The sequence below is a fragment of the Bombina bombina genome, chromosome 1, assembly GCF_027579735.1.
Source record: "Bombina bombina isolate aBomBom1 chromosome 1, aBomBom1.pri, whole genome shotgun sequence".
In the NCBI taxonomy this organism is placed as follows: domain Eukaryota; kingdom Metazoa; phylum Chordata; class Amphibia; order Anura; family Bombinatoridae; genus Bombina; species Bombina bombina.
In genome coordinates, this window is record NC_069499.1 from 966,137,823 (window position 1) to 966,156,102 (window position 18,280).

Consider the following 18,280-nt stretch of genomic DNA (forward strand, 5'->3'; position numbering starts at 1 on the left):
AAACACGATTACGCTAGCACAAAACCGTTTGCACCTCACTTGTAATCCAGCCCAATATAATTAGATTTACAGAGTCACTTTTTAATATACATTACATTTCTGTAACACTTATTTTTGCCTATTTGTTAGATTGTTTCTGTTTCATTGAAATACTAGACAGCTGAAAATATTGTATATGTAACATGCTATATCTTTATTGGAACATTCAAGATTATGCACAGTATAGTAGAATTCTGACATTTTTATATGCCTGTGTTTATTGCCACGTTTAATCTAGGATATTATGAGTTTATGGAGAATCTGATAAGTTTATGAGCATCATTAATAGGGCACTAAAGCAAACACATAAAACCAAAGCACACCTAGCATCAGCTATTTGTGTAATTATATGTATGAGCACGTCCTGAGCATATGAGCACTGGGCTTTCATAGTACATATTGTTACATAAATTGCTAAACCTCACCAAATATTCTATTGTAATAGATTTATGAATGATAGAGTTTGGGGTAAAAAATAAGCTTCATTTAGACGAGAAGCAATATTGTAAAATCATCGGCATTACATTTATTTCTTGATACATGAATTTGGTGTTATTCTTATTTGCCAATATATAAATGTGCCTGAAAGCACAAATTTAGGTAATTATTACTATTATTTCAAGCTTAAAGGGATACTGTACACTAGATTTTTCTTTGCATACATGTTTTGTCTATGACCCATTTATATAGCCCATCTGGGATTGTTTTTGTAAACATGTATAATTTAGCTTTTTTTAAAAAATAATATTTTGCTGATTTTCAGACTCCTAACCAAGCCCCAACGTATCAGATGTATACTGATGTCTACAGATTCCTGCTTGCTCCTGTTTGTGTAATGGGGAGGGTCTGCTCTTCCTGCTTTCTCATCCCCTTTTAGTGGGTGTCCCAGCCTAACCTCATCAATGGTGCTAAACTGGGAGCTTCTAAGTAAGTTTTTAAAATATTTTATACTGGATTTTTATGTCAGTATTTGTGCATATTCTTCTTTATAGTAGTGTCTATTACATGCAGTTATATGACAATTGGTGTATACTCTACCTTTAATAAAAAGGAAAGTGTGTCTGAGCTAGGGATGTCTAGTGAAAGGGTATCTATGAAAGTGTCTAAAAAGTTGCACAAAAGACATCAAAAATACATTACAAAGTACACTTACACTCATAAACTACACTATTAACCCCTAAACAGCTATCCCCCCCCACATCGCAAACACTAATTAAAACTATTAACACCTAAAACGCCAGCCCTCACAATGGAACATATCTAAATAAATTATTAACCCCTAAACCGTCAACCCCCACAACGCAAAGTACCTTAATAAGCTATTAACCCCTTAATGACCACAATATACCCTGTATATCACTGGTCGTTAAGGGTTTTTTCCGGACATAATAGCACAAGTCTAGCAAGAACACGCTATTAATGCCCTCCCTCCAGAAGGCTTTGTGGAATAGAGCAGTCTCAACGCTGGTGGCAAGACCACGGTATAAAACAATCAAGTCCCAAAAAAAGGCCAGCGTCATACAGGGTACGTCGCTGGTCCTTAAGGGGTTAACTCCTAAACATCCCCTCACATTGCAAAGTTATAAACTAACATCTAAACTAACATCTAAACCCCCTAGCCTAACACCACCTAACTTAACCCAAATTAAAATACCCCTAAATTTACAAATAAAAGTCCTAACTACATAAAAAAATCTTACCTGTAAAATTAAATAAAAAACTAATCTTACCTTTACAAATAAAAACCCTAACATGTACATTTTTTAGGGGTAAATAGTTTAAATTAGTGTTTGCGGTGTGGGGGATGGCGGTTCAGGGGTTAATAGCAGTAGCAGACCTATGCAACAGAAGGCCCTGGTGCAAAAAAATGTTTGGGCACCTCAAAGGTTACTCAGTAGTAGGTAATAGTAATATGCATGCCGCTCTGTTTAATGATTTTAAGTATAGATATAGATAGACAGACCTGCAAACTGCACTAATAAAAGGTTCTCGGCATTTAGGAGTGTACACATTTTTATATATACTAGCTGCAATGCCCCCCCCACATCACTTTGGCCCTGGAGCAACTGCACCTGCTGCACCAATAGTAGTTCTGCTCCTGGTTAATAGTTTATTTAGGTACTTTGATAGGGTATTTTTTTCAACTTTTTTATGTTCATTGAGTTCTATGGGGAATAAGAAAATGTGAGGTCATTTGGGCGAGTAGTAGGGTGTTAGTTTTTTTTCACTTTTTTTGTCTCCATTGATTACTATGGGGGAATACATGCACAAGCACGTGAAAACTCAGCTTAGGATTTTTGCACTTTTCAGGTTACCGCTAGCACAAAATAAGTTTTTTTTCAACTTGTACTACCAGTGGAACCTGAGAAGCGATGTTTTCGCAAACGCAATTTTTTTTACCACAACACTTGTAATCTAGCCCTATATATTCTCATTCATACCTACCACCAAAACTGATCCCTTTGATTTGGAGATTGAGACCTATAAATTCCAAAGGAATTTAAGATTAAAATAATTATTTAAAGATAGTACTATGGAGGGAAGTATGCTGAGGAAGAAGAGAGATTTTGATCCTAAGAACCAGAATGCTAGTATTAACACCTTCTCCAGATTGATGAAACATGATCTTACAACAGCCATCCATTTGAATCAACCTCAAATACATAAAAAACGTATCTGGAAAGGAGTGGAATGCATTGATGAACTTGAGAAACAATCCTAAATTTGTTTTCAGAGAAGTGGACAAGGGGGGTGCTCTAGTAGTTATGAACTATGATGATTACAGGTCGGAAATTTTGCTTCAATTGAATGACTGCAAGACCTATAGAGCCTTACCTGGAGATCCTATAAAGGGATTTAAGAAGGAGATTGATGATTACGCACAATCTTTGGAACAACAAGGCTGGATTGATAAAACCCTAGCGTCTTATTTACTCATGGATTGCCCAATAACTCCTATCCTCTACCCCTTGCCTAAGGTACATAACGATCCATTGAAACCTCTGGGGAGACCAATCGTCTCTGCTTGTGGATTTGTTTTACAATCCCTTGATATCTATGTGGATTCTATACTACAGCTTTTAGTAAGAAACATCCCATAATTTCTATTAGATTCAATTGAAATTAAGATTCTACAACAGGATGATATGACAATCACTGATACTGACTTACTGGTGACACTGGATGTCTTCGGTTTGTATACTGCCATTCCTCATGCTGGTGGCCTGGATGCCACAAGGATACATTTAAATTGATACCCATATGTGGGTCCACCTGTGGAGGTGAGAAATGTGTTTTTTAAATGTGTAGCGCTGAAAAAACACTTATGCCTCCTCTAACTTATCCTCTTCCTGGATAAGAATATAATAAGAATACAATAGGGTGGTTTAGATAAGGCGCTGTAAACAGCAGAAAGTGTTACAACCTGTGGAGGTAATATTACATCTTCTCGAATTCTGCCTGGAATGTAATTATTTCCGTTTTGAACGTAAATTTTACTTACAGATTTCTGGAACGGTGATGGGGTTAAATATGGCCCCATCATACACCAACATCTTTATGGCAGAATTTGAGCTATTTGACACTGATCTATTTCATGACACAAACATCAGAATGTTCAAGAGATATATAGATGACTTGTGTATCATTTGGACGGGCACCAGACATGAGTTGGATAACTGGTTTGCCCAACTAAACGGATCAAGTGAACACCTCAAATTCAAAATGAATGCTTCTGACACCTGTATTTAGTTTTTAGATTTTTTAATCTTAAAGAATGGTAATCGCCTAGAGACTACTCTGTACACCAAAGAGACAGATAGGAACTCCATCCTAAGAGCTGAGAGCTGCCATCAACCAGCCCTTAAAAGGGCACTGCCTATCTCCCAATTGAAGAGAAGGGTACGGAACAACAGTACTGAAAGTAAAAAGTTGGAACAACTCCAGGAAATTGAGAACAAGTTTATCCAAAGGGGATAAAAATGTAAAACCATTCAGGATATCAAATCTATTATGTCTACATTGACACAAGCTGAAGCATTGATAAAGAGAACCAGCGAAGACACACCTGATGTGGCTTCAAAGATGTCGTTCGTGACCACATATTCTCCTGACAAGTGGCAAACACCCAGTATTCTACAGGAGAATTGGCAAATCATCAACACAGATGAACCCATTAAGAATACCATCAATCCAATGGTTGGTTGTCAAGATCTTTGAGGGACTACTTGATGCATACTGACAATGTCCAAAGTTATACCAACCAGACTTGGTTAGGGAAGCCTAAACATGGTTGTTTTAAGTGTATGGGTTGCACTACCTGTAATGGGTTGGTACAAACCACCCATTTTGTCCACCCATGGCACAACAAACGCTATGCCATTAAGCACAGAGTCACATGTACTAACAAGTTTATAGTGTACATGCTGCACTGTTTCTGTGGCAGATGTTACGTTGGCAAAATGAATGATGATCTACACACCCATATGGCCAATCACAGTGCATCCATATGTGCTGCCCCAGCCACTGGTGAAAGTGATCAGCCAGTGGCTAGACACTTTATGTCTGCCAAATATACTGTGGCCAATTTGCGTTACGTGATCATTGATCACGTCCCTCCCTTACTGAGAGGGGGTAATAGGGCCAAATTGTTGTTGCAAAAAGAGACCAGGTGGATTTACACCTTGGATACTTTAATATCTAGGGGCCTTAATACCCATTCTGATATGCAATGTTTCTTGTAATGATCCTGTTTGTAGATATTTTACACATAAAAGTATATTGTGTAGTAAAGCTAGCCATAGATTCATACTAATCTGATAGTTATGCTCTGAGTCTGTCAGTTATTAGATTATACAGAGATTATTAAGATTGTATTCATAATTTTTATGTTTTATTAACATATTCCCACCTAGTTAAAGCAATTTTTGGGGTAGGTAGGTTTCATTTGTCTCACTGGTCAAATTAATTATGTCCTGTTACAGGGTATGGATTTCATAATTATACTTGATATTCATTACTTGCCTGTTTTTTTGTAAGTAACATCTTACTTATTCCCCTCATTAGTTAAGATGTAATATTTATTTGTAGCCAATTTTTGTTTTTGCTGATTTTGTTACATATTGTAGAGACGAGTTATTCATCACATATATTAGGGCTTCTTACATTGAAATTTCAGGCATTTTTCATTTTTAACTTTGCTTTTAGTTGTTTGTCCTAATGCAGCAACCATAGTTATCTCTGAGCATGCTCAGTTGCGCAGATTAGAAGCTGCAGGTGTTCAGCATTTACAGTACATTATGGAGGGTATTTTAGGGGAGTAAGTTGCACTATATTTGTTATCTGTCTGAGGACAGGGCTAACTACCCCGAAATGTCACAGTTCAATTAAAGAAGTTTGTGTTTTCATAGCGGAGAGTGCAGGACCTGTTTATTTCATTTGTTTACTTTTCCTACCCAGAGCACCCCGGAAGTTGGACACTTATTGTGTGTGCAGATCCCCTGCTTGATGTTTTCCTATATACTGTGTATATATATATATATATATATATATATATATATATATATATATATATATATATATATATATATATATATATATATATATACTAGTAGCTGGGATGTGCACTCTCACTTATTTACTTTGTAAGGTGCTAGTGCAATAAGTAGAAAAATTAAAAACTTGCACTCACTGGTCTTTTCCAGTGCTGTTTCTATCGTTCAGAGAAGGATTGCCTGGTATTTCGGGGCTGGACTGTACTGTGAAGTTAGGATCAGACTGATATGCTTCAGGAAAGTTCTCTGTGAAAGTCACATGTTGAGCAAAACGAGGTTGCTTCTTGGGTGGTAACTAGCCATAGAACAAGCTATTATGCTATTGTTTGTTCCCAGGTTGAACGCTTCTCTCTTTTTATTTATGCAAATTATGACACTTGGGGAAGTCTCCCTAAGTGTGATGCGGGAATCCAGACGTGGACCCATTGCTCAGTGTGCCTAGAGGGATATGACTGAACCTCAATGACGAGGCCCACAATAGGCCGAAAACGTACGTCTGGGGTTTTGCTGTTTCTCTCATTCAGAGAGGGATTGCATTGTATTTCGGGGCTGGACTGTACTGTGAAGTCAGGATCAGACTGATGTGCTTCAGGAAAGTTCTTCTCTGTGAAAGGCACATGTTGAGAAAAAAGAGGCTGCTTCTTGGGTGATGATTAGCCATAGAACAAGCTATTATGCTATTGTTCGTTCCCAGGTTGAGCGCTTCTCTCTTTTTATTTATGCAAATTATGACACTTGGGGAAGTCTCCCTAAGTGTGATGCATGAATACAGATGTTGAGTCGTTGCTCAGTGTGCCTAGAGGGATATGGCTGCACCTCACTGATGAGGCCCACAATAGGCCGAAATGTACATCTGGGGTTTTGCTGTTTCTCTCGTTCAGAGAGGGATTGCCTGGTATTTCGGGGCTGGACTGTACTGTGAAGTCATAATCAGACTGATATGCTTTAGGAAAGTTCTTCTCTGTGAAAGGCACATGTACAAAAAGAGGCTGCTTCTTGGGTGGTAACTAGCCATAGAACAAGCTATTATGCTATTGTTTGTTCCTAGGTTGAGCGCTTCTCTCTTTTTATTTATGCAAATTATGGCACTTGGGGAAGTCTCCCTAAGTGTGATGCAGGAATCCAGACGTGGACCCGTTGCTCAGTGTGCCTAGAGGGATATTTCTGCACCTCACTGCTGAGGCCCACAATAAGCCGAAACGTACATCTGGGGTTTTGCTATTTCTCTCGTTCAGAGAGGGATTGCCTGGTATTTCGGGGCTGGACTGTACTGTGAAGTCAGGATCAGACTGATATGCTTCAGGAAAGTTTTTCTCTGTGAAAGGCACATGTTGAGCAAAAGAGGCTGCTTCTTGCTATTATGCTATTTTCGTTCCCAGGTTGAGCGCTTCTCTCTTTTTATTTATGCAAATTATGACACTTGGGAAAGTCTTCCTAAGTGTGATGCGGGAATCCAGACGTGGACCCGTTGCTCAGTGTGCCTAGAGGGATATGGCTGCACCTCACTGACGAGGCCCACAATAGGCCGAAACGTACGTCTGGGGTTTAGCTGTTTCTCTCGTTCAGAGAGGGATTGCCTGGTATTTTGGGGCTGGACTGTACTGTGAAGTCAGAATCAGACTGATATGCTTCAGGAAATTTCTTCTCTGTGAAAGGCACATGTTGAGAAAAAAGAGGCTGCTTCTTGGGTGGTAACTAGCCATAGAACAAGCTATTATGCTATTGTTTGTTCCCAGGTTGAACACTTCTCTCTTTTTATTTATGCAAATTATGACACTTGGGGAAGTCTCCCTAAGTGTGATGCGGGAATCCAGACGTGGACCCGTTGCTCAGTGTGCCTAGAGGGATATGACTGCACCTCAATGACGAGGCCCACAATAGGCCGAAACGTACGTCTGGGGTTTTGCTGTTTCTCTCATTCAGAGAGGGATTGCATGGTATTTCGGGGCTGGACTGTACTGTGAAGTCAGGATCAGACTGATATGCTTCAGGAAAGTTCTTCTCTGTGAAAGGCACATGTTGAGAAAAATGAGGCTGCTTCTTGGGTGGTAATTAGCCATAGAACAAGCTATTATGCTATTTTTCGTTCCCAGGTTGAGCGCTTCTCTCTTTTTATTTATGCAAATTATGACACTTGGGGAAGTCTCCCTAAGTGTGATGCATGAATCCAGATGTTGAGCCGTTGCTCAGTGTGCCTAGAGGGATATGTATGCACCTCACTGATGAGGCCCACAATAGGCCGAAATGTACATCTGGGGTTTTGCTGTTTCTCTCGTTCAGAGAGGGATTGCCTGGTATTTTGGGGCTGGACTGTACTGTGAAGTCATAATCAGACTGATATGCTTTAGGAAAGTTCTTCTCTGTGAAAGGCACATATTGAGCAAAAAGAGGCTGCTTCTTGGGTGGTAACTAGCCATAGAACAAGCTATTATGCTATTGTTTGTTCCTAGGTTGAGCGCTTCTCTCTTTTTATTTATGCAAATTATGGCACTTGGGGAAGTCTCCCTAAGTGTGATGCAGGAATCCAGACGTGGACCCGTTGCTCAGTGTGCCTAGAGGGATATGTCTGCACCTCACTGCTGAGGCCCACAATAAGCCGAAACGTACATCTGGGGTTTTGCTATTTTTCTCGTTCAGAGAGGGATTGCCTGGTATTTCGGGGCTGGACTGTACTGTGAAGTCAGGATCAGACTGATATGCTTCAGGAAAGTTCTTCTCTGTGAAAGGCACATGTTGAGCAAAAGAGGCTGCTTCTTGCTATTATGCTATTTTCGTTCCCAGGTTGAGCGCTTCTCTCTTTTTATTTATGCAAATTACGACACTTGGGGAAGTCTTCCTAAGTGTGATGTGGGAATCCAGACGTGGACCCGTTGCTCAGTGTGCCTAGAGGGATATGGCTGCACCTCACTGACGAGGCCCACAATAGGCCGAAACGTACGTCTGGGGTTTTGCTGTTTCTCTCGTTCAGAGAGGGATTGCCTGGTATTTTGGGGCTGGACTGTACTGTGAAGTCAGAATCAGACTGATATGCTTCAGGAAATTTCTTCTCTGTAAAAGGCACATGTTGAGCAAAAAGAGGCTGCTTCTTGGGTGGTAACTAGCCACAGAACAAGCTATTATGCTATTGTTCATTCCCAGATTGAGCGCTTCTCTCTTTTTATTTATGCAAATACCACTATAACCTAGTGGTGTAAAATATTTGTTTTTTTATCTGTGATTCAGCTACAATAGCCATGCAAATATGTATTAATAAACCATTTAATATGTTTAGATAATATATTTTCTTTATCATTTAAAAAATATTTTCTCTGTATTATTATAATTTGTTTAATATCTTAATAGATAGGTCACATTTTAATTTGTTTTATTTTAAATTGTTATATTGCAAAAAGTATGTTCAATGAAAAAAATGAATTCCTTTTTATTAGAAACATGGGTACTTTTGACAACATGTCCATTTATTTTATCTTCATAAAAATGTTGTTTGAAAATATAGAGGCCCATATTTCATTTACCTGTCAGTGGCATTTTGACCCCTTATGTCCAAGAGAATGAGGCAGTGCTTAATGTGTGCAAATTATAGTTTTTTAACCCCATTGACTTTAATGGGACAGAAAAGAATCTTCTGCTGCCAAACTTTGGTGAGGGTAAAATAAAAATCCAACTGTTTTGTAAGCTGCCAGATGATGTAAGATTTTTTTTTAAATGACTATCTGATGGCTAAAAATGTAAAAGCACTTACACTCAGAGTAAATCATTAGATGACAACGTGGTTTATATAATTTAAATGGATGGTTTTGAGAATTTATCACTCAAATACATCTCCTGTATGTTTTAGATGAATACGACAGAGACCTAGATTACAAGTTTTGCGTTTGTGTTTTAACGCTGAAAAAAATTGTAATTTCAGCGTTAAAATAGCACCACAACCATTACGAGTCTTGTCGGTATAGGTGTACCGCAAGCCTTTTAGCCTGTAATGCAGCGTCAGTCCCTCACTCGTAAAAATGACATTTTTTCATGGGACTTCCATAGCGCAGCCATTAGGAGTTTTGCGGTGAGGCTAAAAAGCTTGCGTTACACCCTATACCGACAAGATCCGTTCCGCAATCTAAAAGCACTAGTTATGAGTTTTACACAACAAAACTGTTACATCAAACTCATAACTAAACTGTCACAACACTATATTAAACATATTAACCCCTATTCTGCCGCTCCCGACATCGCCACCACTAATAAAATTGATTAACCCCTATTTCGCCACTCCTTACATCGCCACCACTATACTAAAGTTATTAACCCCTAAACCGCCACCCTCCCGCATCGCAAACACTATTTAAATATTATTAACCCCTAATCTGACGTCCGCCCACATCGCCCCCACTATACTAAAGTTATTAACACCTAATTCTGCCGCCACTATAATAAACCTATTAACCCCTAAACTGAAAGCCCCCCACAACAAAATATACTAAATAAACCTATTAACCCCTAAACCTAAAGCCCTCACATCGCAATATACTAACTTAAACTAGTAACCCCTAAACCTAATCTTAAACCCTATCTTAAATTAAATTAAAACTTACCTGTCAAATTAAAAAAACTAAGTTTAAACAATTAAACTAATATAACTATTAAACTAAACCAACTACCAATTAAAGAAAACAAAAATACACATTAAAAAATCCTAACACTACTCTAAAAATTACAAACTATCTAATTACAAAAAATAAAAAAGACTAAATTGCAAAAAATAACAAACAAAATCATCAACAATAAAAAAGAATTACACCTAATCTAATAGCTCTATAAAAATAAAAAGCCCACCCAAAATAAAACTAAACCTATCCTACAATAAACTACCAATAGCCCTTAAAATGGCCTTTTGTAGGGTATTGCCCTAAGTTAAACAGCTCTTTAACCTGAAACAAAAATACAAAGAACCCCCCCAAACAGTAAAACGCACCACTCAACCAACCCCCCAAAATAAAAAACCTAACTCTAACAAAAACCTAAGCTGCCCATTGCCCTGAAAAGGGCATTTGTATTGGCATTGCCCTTAAAGGGCATTTAGCTTGTTTAGAAATAGCCCAAACCCTAAACTAAAAAGAAAAAAAAAACACCCAAAAAACCTTAAAAGAGCCTATCACTAACCCCCGAAGATCCACTTACAGTTTTTGAAGTCCCGCTTGAACGATCTTTATCCAGGAGGCGAATTCCTCATCCAGTTGGTGAGAAGTCTTCATCCAGGTGGCCTCTTCTATAGTCATCCAGGCGGAGAGAAGTCTTGATCCAGGGGGCCTCTTCTATCTTCATCCAGGTGGCATCTTTTATCTTCATCCCGGCGGTGTGAAGCGGGTCCATCCTGAAGACATCTGGTGTAAAGCATCCTCTTCATACAGTGGCCACCGTATACTGAATCTTCAATGCAAGGTACGCAATTCAAAATGGCGTCCCTTGCATTCCTATTGGCTGATTTGATTTTAGAAATTCAAATCAGCCAATAGGATGAGAGCTACTGAATTCATATTAGCTGTTCAAATCAGCCAATAGGATGAGAGCTACTGAAATTCTATTGGCTAACTTGAACACCCAAATGAATTTCAGGAGCTCTCATTCTATTAGCTGGAGGTTTGTAATGTTAGTGGGTCTTTGTTTTTTTTTTCCAGGTAAAAGAGTTGTTTAACTTAGGGCAATGCCCTACAAAAGGCCCTTATAATGGCTATTGTTAGTTTATTCTAGATTAGGGTGGTTTTTTTTTTTTTTTTTTTTTTTTTTTTTTTTTAAATGGGTATTAGAATAGGAATATTTTTTATTATTTTTGATAATTTGTTTGTTATTTTGTGTAATGTATTTTTTCATTTTGGAGTGGGTTTTTATTTTTAGATTAGGGCTTAGGCATGTCGGACTCGTAAACAAGCTAAATGCCCTTTTAAGGGCAATGCCCATACAAATGCCCTTTTCAGTGCAATGGGTAGATTAGGTTTTACTTTATTTTTATTTTGTGCGTTTGGGGGGTGGGGGTTTGTATACTGTTAGGGGGTGTTTGTTTTGTTTTGTTGCAAAAGAGCTGTTAACTTTGGGGCAATGCCCCACAAAAGGCCATTTTAAGGGCCCTTAGTAGTTTATTTTAGATTAGGCTTTTTTATTTTGAGGTAGTTTTTTTTTTTAAAGGGTATTAGAATAGGAATATGTTTTATTGTTTTAGATAATTTTGTTTGTTATTTTTTGTAATGGTAGGTTTTTTATTTTTTGTAATTTTAGTTTTTTTGTAATGGTAGGTGTTAGTGTAAGGCAGCTTAGGTTTTATTTCACAGGTACATTTGTATTTATTTTAAATAGGTAGTTAGTATATAACTATTTACTAACTAGTCTACCTAGTTTAAATAAATAGAAACTTACCTGTAAAAAAATAAATAAAACCTAATCTAGCTACAATATAACTATTAGTTAGGTTTTGTTTCATAGGTAAGTATGTATTTAGTTTTAAATAGGTATTATTTAGTTAATAATTGTAACTTTAATTTAGCTCTATTTTAATTATGTTAAAGTTAGGGGGTGTTAGGTTTAGGGTTAGGGTTACATTTGGGTTAGGGTTACATTAGTTTTAGGGGTTAGTAGTTTAATTTAGGTTGTTGCAATGTGGGGGGCTGGTGGAATAGGGGTTAATATATTTATTATAGTGTGGGCGAGGTTGGGGTACAGGGGAATAGGGGTTAATAACTTTAGTATTGTGGGGGCTATATTGGGAGCGGCAGATTAAAGGTTAATAAATTTATTAAGGTGGCAGCGATATCGGGAGCAGCAGATTAGGGGTTAATAACATTATGTAGGTGTCAACGATGTCAAGGGCAGCAGATTAGAGGTGTTTAGACTTTAGGTTTATGTTAGGGTGTTAGGTTTAAACATAATTTTTTTCCCTATAGACATCAATGGGGTTGTGTTACGGAGCTTTTCATTTCGCACTTCAGGCCAGCTTCCTAAATATAGTATTCACGTTGACCTGTGAAAAGTGGGTCTGAATGATTATTGGGTATATTATATAATTTTGTGTAGTAATCAGAAAGAAAAGCTTTGTGCTATTTCTTCCTTAGTCTGTCCCATTTTTCCATTTGGGAGTTTTAATTCTTGTACGTATGTTGACCTTGTTTGTTTTTTGAGGGCCCGGGCTACGAAGTGGCCTGCTTTGTTGCTTTCTATAAAGAATTTCCTATTTAGGTTTAGGTTATATTGTTGTGTTTGTTGGTGGAGGAGATCTTGTAGTGAAGATCTAGGCCCCAATTTATCAAAGGTCTTGCGGACCTGATCCGACACTGCGGATCAGGTCCGCAAGACCTCTCTAAATGTGGAGAGCAATACGCTCTCCGCATTTAACATTGCACCAGCAGCTCACAAGAGCTGCTGGTGCAACGCCGCCCCCTGCTGACTCACGGCCGCCAGCAGGGAGGTGTCAATCAACCCGATCGTATTCGATTGGGTTGATTTCTGGTGATTCCTGTCCGCCTGCTCAGAGCAGGTGGACAGGGTTATGAAGCAGCGGTCTTTAGACCGCTGCTTCATAAGTTGTGTTTCTGGCGAGTCTGAAGACTCACCAGAAACACGGACCTTATGGAGCTTGATAAATGGGCTTGCTAGTGTCTGTAAGTTGGGCAAGAATTTGTTCGTCTGTTGGGTGTATTTTATGTAGATGTTCCAGTTTGGAAAGTGAGTGGGAAAGTTGGTTGTATTTTTCTTTTTTTTTTGTTTGACTATTTGTGACTTCAATTTAATGAGATGACCTCTTATAAAGCATTTGTGTGTTTCCCACACCGAAAAAGGGCTGACGTCAGGTGTATTATTTATGTTGAAGAATTCTGTTAGTGAGTCTGCAATTGATTTAACTGAAAATTGGGTCTGACAGTATTAGGTTGTCCATGCGCCATAGGAAGGGAGAGTTTGGTTTAGTGGGCCAAGACATTATAAGTAGTGATGTAGTGAACCTAAAAATTTGGGTCGGTGAACGCGAACTTCCGCAAAAGTTTGCGAATCGGTGAACCGGGCGAACCGCCATAGACTTCAATAGGCAGGCAAATTTTAAAACCCACAGGGACTCTTTATGGCCACAATAGTGATGGAAAAGTTGTTTCAAGGGGACTAACACCTGGACTGTGGCATGCCGGAGGGGGATCCATGGCAAAACTCCCATGGAAAATTACATAGTTGATGCAGAGTCTGGTTTTAATCCATAAAGGGCATAAATCACCTAACATTCCTAAATTGTTTGGAATAACGTGCTTTAAAACATCAGGTATGATGTTGTATCGATCAGGTAGTGTAAGGGTTACGCCCGCTTCACAGTGCGCAGTGTAGGTGATATACCTGCCCTGACCATGCTTTGCAGACCAGGTATCAGTGTTCAGATGGACCCTTGCCCCAACACTGTATGCCAGACATGCCAATATAGCAGACTTATATGGCTTTGGCGTTGCTTTTTGGTAATTAGAAGGCTGCTAAATGCCACTGCGTACCACACGTGTTTTATGCCCAGCAGTGAAGGGGTTAATTAGGGAGCATGTAGGGAGCTTGTAGAGTTAATTTTAGCTTAAGTGTAGTGTAGTAGACAACCCAAAGTATTGATCTAGGCCCATTTTGGTATATTTAATGCCACTATTTCACAGCCAAATGCGATCAAATAAAAAAAAATTGTTCCCTTTTTCACAAACTTTAGGTTTCTCACAGAAATTATTTACAAACAGCTTATGCAATTATGGCATAAATGGTTGTAAATGCTTCTCTGGGATCCCCTTTGTTCAGAAATAGCAGACTTATATGGCTTTGACGTTGCTTTTTGGTAATTAGAAGGCTGCTAAATGCTGCTGCGCATCACACGTGTATTATGGCTAGCAGTGAAGGGGTTAATTAGGTAGTTTGTAGGGAGCTTGCAGGGTTAATTTTAGCTTTAGTGTAGAGATCAGCCTCCCACCTGACACATCAGACCCCCTGATCCCTCCCAAACAGCTCCCTTCCCTCCCCCACCCCACAATTGTCCCCGCCATCTTAAGTACTGGCAGAAAGTCTGCCAGTACTAAAATAAAAGGTTTTTATTTTTTTAACATATTTACATATGCTGTGGTGTAGCATCCCCCCTTAGCCCCCAACCTCCCTGATCCCCCCCAAAACAGCTCTCTAACCCTCCCTATCTGTCTTATTGGCGGCCATCTTGGGTACTGGCAGCTGTCTGCTATTATTTCACAGTCAAAAAAGTGTTGTTTTTTTTTAAATGTACACTACTGTTACACCAGATATGAGTGGTGGCACTGGGCAAGTGGGCACAGTATACGCTGCGAGTCTGACACACACGCTGGCAGGCAGGCAACTGCAATTAGATTACACAGGGGAAAAAAAAAACAGACTGATGTTCTAGCCCTAAAAAGGGCTTTTTGGGGTGCTGTCCTTACAGCAGAGATCAGATGAGTCCTTCAGGACTGTAGTGGACACTGAATACACTAGCCTAGCTATCAATTTCCCTATTAAATCAGCAGCAGCTACACTGTCCTTCCTCTCACTAAGAATGCAGCTTCCGAATGAATCTAAAATGGATACTGTCCAGGAGGTGGGAGGGTCTGGGAGGGAGGGTCTGCTGCTGATTGGCTGGAATCTGTCTTCTGACTGTGAGGTATAGGGTCAAAATTTACTCAATGATGATGAATAGGGGGCGGATCGAACATCGCATATGTTCGCCGTCCGCGGCAAAGGCGAACATGCTATGTTTGCCGGGAACTATTTGCCTGCGAACTATTCGCGATATCACTAATTATAAGGGTTACTGCTTGAATGGTCTGACCAGGCAGTGTAAGTGATAGTAGAATTAGACATATATTGTAATCCTCTTTGGTCAGTAAAAAAGTAGTCTAGGCGAGAGTATGTTTTATTTGGGTGCGAGAAAAACTAGTAGTCTCTTGTATTTGGGTGTAAATATCTCCAAGTGTCGTGCAATAGAGAGTTATTGAAAACTTGCAAGATATATTTGAGGATTTTATGTGAAATGTGAGATGTTGAGGTGGACAAATCTATTTGTGGTTTGAAGGGGAGGTTGAAGTAGCAGCCCATAATGATGATTCCTTTAGCGAAATCAAATTATTTTTTGGCAAATTTTTGTAGAATTTAATTTGTGTCTGAGTTGTTGCAAAAACATTGATGATTGTAACCAGACTGCCATTTAGTATAGGGAAAAATAGTTAGTGGTAAGGTACAAGTTAACTTGTACTTAGCTTAGGAGTTTGAACGCTGTCGTCCATACAGCGTGAAGCAGGTTATGCATCCGGAGATCAACACATGACGTGAGGATATCCACTCTGAGCAGTCTGCTCTTAACACATTAATCAAGAAGATAAACTCCCAAAAGCATGAAAGACTGTAAACCATAGAGGACAAAATTATAGCAAGAAGTAGAGGCTGAGGTTAAACACTATGCATAAGCACCTTAAGTAAAGCCATTGTAGAAATGTTATTCGATATGCCTTAAAAAGTCACACGAAGTCTATACAGATACAAACTCACGGGTATGTGAAAGACAAGGGGAGGAGTGACGTCATCTACTTAAGGTGCTTGTGCATAGTGTTTACCTCAGCCTCTACTTCTTGCTATAATTTTGTCCTCTATGGTTTACAATCTTTCTTATCTTCTTGACTAATGCCATTTAGTATACCCTGAAGTTACCATCAAGTACCTGCCTTCCCTATCATTATCAACCTTCAGTTCTTGGAAGGGGATACATCTCTTGATTAGTATGCTCACTCTATTTTGTCTGGAGTTATATAAACTATGGTAGTGGGTGGGGTATTTGGAGCTAAAAAATCTTGGTTCTTTATTCAGCCTGAAATGTGCTTCTTGAAGTAGTAGTAGTATATTGACCTGTAGTATATTGGCCTGTCTGTTATTTAAATCTATAAGGGCCGCCCTTCTTTTTGTCCGGAGTTAAACTCTTTGACGTTTTGAGTAAGAAGGGTAGGATATTGCCTATTTAGGTCATTCATTTGTATAAATATAGATTTTTGTGATGGTAAACAATGTATAGGAGATGTTTATTTTAAATATAGCAAAATGTATAACATTAACTAACAAAACAACAATTAAAACCGTGAGCCCCAACAGTGTTGGGATTTTTATGCTAATTCTAGCTATCCTACAGATAGATCCATACCTTACGCATGTCTTGATAACAATTAGAAGGCAAAATATACTGTCACGCTCTGCGGCCAGGAGTTCCGGCAGTTCGCTTTGCGCGCCTGGTTGCCTGGCAACGTCTTGCTCTTCCTGAGCCATCCCCTTTAGCTGACGTCAGGCTGGCTTATTATTCCGGTCGTCCTGATTCTCCGGTGCCCGTTTGTTTGTTTAAACTCTGTGGCTGTTGTGAGTACTCAGTATCTTTAGAAGTGTACATTTTTGTTCCTGAACCTTTGCCTGGATGACCTCTCTTTTGCTTAACCCTCAAACTGCCTGATTGCTTGTTGCCAAACTCTGCATTACTAACTACGCTGTGCTTAACCCTGAAACTTCCTGATTACAAGTTGCCAAACTCTGCATTACTGACCACACTTGTGCCTAACCCTCAAACTGCCTTATTAAAAGTTGCCAAACTATGCATTACTGACCACACTTGTGCTTAACCCTCAAACTGCCTGATTACAAGTTGCCAAACTCTGCATTACTGACAACACTTGTGCTTAACCCTCAAACTGCCTGATTACAAGTTGCCAAACTCTGCATTTCTGCCTACGCTGTACTTAACCCTCAAACTGCCTGATTTCAAGTTGCCTACTCCTGCATTATTAACTCTTTATTGTTTAACCCTCCTTCTGTCTGAGATTAAGTTGTCTTCTCTACAACTCGGGTACTGTGGAGGACTATTCCTGAACTGCCTGATTATATTTCCCTATTCTGAAGTTTATCCTGCTGCAATTAAGATTTCCATTACTCTTTCCTGAGGACTTAGACCAACACTGCTCCATATCGTGAGTACCTTGTCTTATAGAAGTTGTCGTGGGGTCACGTCCTGGATTAAACTCAGAGTGCAAGGGTGTTGTTTTAGTTCGCCCTAGCATTTGGGTCTTCTTCTGGACTTAACCTAACCTGACATAACAAACGGGCCATATTATGGACCCCAATGAGTTATCCAGGGCTGTGGCTCTACAAGGACAACTTCTTGGAAATCATTCTGCTCATTTGCAATCATTGGATTCCAAGCTTGACCAGGTTACTGCTCTGCTACATAACCTCTCCACTCCTTCTCAAGCTACACCTACTCCTACTGCAGCTGCTACCAGTTCCAATGCTGTTTATAATCCGCCTCAGCCAGTGGGACAATATATACCTAGAATCCCTCTTCCTGATAAGTATGACGGAAATCCGGAAGAATGCCGTGGATTCCTTAATCAGTGTCGTTTACACTTCAGAAACAATCCTCAAGTATTCGTCAATTATTCTTCCAAGATCACCTTTATTATTTCCCTCATGAAGGGTAAGGCTCTGGCCTGGGTATCTCCTCTTTTGGAGAAAGACGATCCTCTTCTTCAAGATTTAGAGTTATTTGTGTTTATTTTTTCCTCTGTTTTTGACAAGCCTGGGAGGTCTACAGCTGCTGAGGCAGGGTTGTTGGATTTGAGACAGGGATCTCTTTCTGTAGCTCAATACGCTATTGAATTCAGGAC